Genomic DNA, 3,133 nt, shown 5'->3' on the forward strand with positions numbered 1-3,133 from the left:
ATAATAATAAATTTATAAAATTAAAATAATTGTAATAAAAATTTTATATTAATTTTGCTATCATTTTATTATTTCAAATTTTTACAATGTAATAAAATTTATTAGGTATTTTTCTTCTTGATGATCTAAAATATTCAGAATAAACTGATATATTATAGTAGAATTAGAACTAAAAAGTTCTTTAGCAATTGGTCTTATAATAGGGTGATCAACTGTTCCAGATTCTAGTACATTTCCAGAACATTTAGCAATGCAAACAAACATTCTGGATTTTGAAAACATTCCCATTTTTTAAAGGCTGCAGAACACCATTCATATACTCATTATTACACAGGGCATTAGCATCAATACATTCAAAAATTTAGAAGCAATTCCATGTTTACCATTCTGTTGAGAATGAACAATAAAACAATAAACTAATAAACTTTAATATATTGAATAAAATTATAAACATGAAATTATCCAAGAACATAGCAATGGAAATAAATTTGAATAAAAACTTTAAAATCTTTTCTTTTGTGGAACACTCCAGATAGATTTGCAGAACACTAGTGAAGTGCTGACGAAACTTCCGGGTCAATAGATCAAAGTTCACGGGGTTTCTCATAGAGTTTTTATTTTTATTGCATAATTTCAACATAATTTCAACATTTATAGAAGAAACCACATTAGCTGAAGACATTTCTGTAAATCATGATACATAATCTAAAGAACATTAAGAAGATCACTTGAAAAAACAAAAATGTTAAGCATGTAAACATTATCAGAATATTGATATAAGCAATGGATTAAGATTTTTTTCAGAAGAAGCGAATAAACCAGAATATTTAACAACTGCTTGATTTATTGATACTGCTGAAAAATGGTTTAAATTAACAACATCGAGACATCCGCTTTTTGCTCTAAGTATTAGAATTTATTTAGTTTAGTGCGTATAAAACAAGCGACTCCAATTTAAGAACAACTTAAAATTAATTTCGGTATCTCAATATTTAAAAAAATATGTCAAAAGGAAGTTATGATAATGATGACAGAGAATTTTTATCAGAATTTCTTGATGTAATCAAAGAATCCACAAAGAATATGATAAAGTTGTTATACCAGAAAATTTTGAAGCTGAAAATATGCCTCTAAACAATGCAGAAATGAATTCATTATATATTTGGTTATTTAATAATAAGTATAGAACAAACCTCAAAAACTTGTAACAAATGTAGGATCTTGCAACTTGTAACATTAGTAGGATCAAAAAAAATACCTCTATTAGAATATTGAAAATTAGTTGAAATTAAAAGATTTTAAAAAAATTCCATGTTCTTTTTTGTAATAATAAAACTTTTGATATGTTTTTAGTTTAGTAGCCACCTCACTGATGACGAGAAAGCCTTAAGTTTAAAATTCCCGGAAGTTTTTTCTCCAGGTGAGTCTGCAGTTCCGGATGAAGAGGAGAACAAAATACAGCTTTTTTTTGGTGACTTGCATTTTTAATTGCTTATACGAGGCATGTTCAGAAAGTAAGTGTACTGTGACCATAACGGGTTGTGATTTTTTGTCTTTTTAATTGGTGGCAACACTAACTTGTAAGTGGTAGAGAGAGATCTCTTGACAGAGCTAGCATGGCAGGAACACGGTAGTACGTAAACTCACGTTGTAGTGTCCAGTTGCGTGAAAGATGTCGGTAAGAAATCCCGCCAAGTGCGAGCCACATGCTGTGATCCGCTTCCTACTCGCGGAAGGAATAACACCTACTGAAATTTTTTCGCGAATCAAAACGGTTTATGGCGAATCGAGGAAACTGTTCGTGAAGACTGCCGATTGACAGTGGATAAAATTTCTGCGATGTTTCTACAACTCTCCAGAACGCCCGTCCTCACACAGCCTTAGCCATCAAGGTGCTCTTGGACTCATTCGGTTGGGATGTTTTGAACCACCCACGTATTCCCCTGACTTGGCGCCTTCAGATTATCATCTTTTCACCTTCCTGAAGACACACATAGGTGGAATTAAATTTTCAACCGACGAGCAGGTGCAGAAAGAGGTTCTGAAGTGGAGGAAGAAGCTGGCGGGAGAGTTCTTCGAGGAGGGCATAAAGAAGCTTGTGCCACGGCTCACCACATGCATTGAATGGAATGGCGATTATGTGAAAAAATAGTCAACAAGTGTATCAACAATATCCTGTAATATTTTTCAAATACACTTTTTCTAAAAAAATATAAAAATCTAGTACACTTACTTTCTGAACATGCCGCGTATATTGGCATCCCCTTTATAGAAAAACCTAAAATGTTTAACAGTACCTAGGAAAACAAGTATCTTTCGAACGAAATATTCATACTATAGGCATCAGGGATGGAGAAAGTGACCTGCGAAAATCGGCAACTCTGATTCCTGTAGTTATTCAGTGATTGTTTTACTTGGCGGGGAGTCACTACCGCGACTCTCGATAATAGACAGCAAACAATGTATCCACTCGTATAGAATAGAACAAGGCTCTTTCTATCATCGAACTCGATGATAGAAATCAAGTGTGCTCATTCGGGCAGTTTTGAGTTCGGGAAAATGTCCGAATGAGTACACTTTATTTCTATACATCTCGCGCTTAGACCTCCATATTTTATTCTAAACTGTGTGGTCGTTGCCTTGTTTAAACAATAATAAAACTACCATAAGAAATTTTTATTTTCTGTGATTTAAAATGTCGTTTGATAGCTTATATATACCTCGTAATAAAATAAATAACTATATTACTACATTTGAATCATTATAGCCAAACGATTGCCGGATTATATCAGTCTACATTACCGCTACTATTAATAATTGAAAACCGAGTAATTTGGCACTAGAGGTAGGTGTTAGGCGGCATTGCTTATTAAATTTAATAATTATAATTCTCTTCAAAAAGAACTAACAAGAGTATATGAAAATACAAAAGACAATAAGAAAAGAAATCAAGGCAGCAATAGTGAGATAGATGGCTGAAGAGTGTGAAAAATAACCAATAAATGGGAATCAAATGTCACTGACATATTTAATTAAGGATACCAGAACGGAAGTGCGAATGGACACCTACGAAGGACATTAATTAAATTTTAAAATCTTAGGTATTACATGCAATAGCAAACAATCGTAAAGC

The sequence above is a fragment of the Centruroides sculpturatus genome, unplaced genomic scaffold, assembly GCF_000671375.1.
Source record: "Centruroides sculpturatus isolate CEXI.00-Female unplaced genomic scaffold, Cexi_2.0 scaffold291, whole genome shotgun sequence".
Lineage (NCBI taxonomy): Eukaryota > Metazoa > Arthropoda > Arachnida > Scorpiones > Buthidae > Centruroides > Centruroides sculpturatus.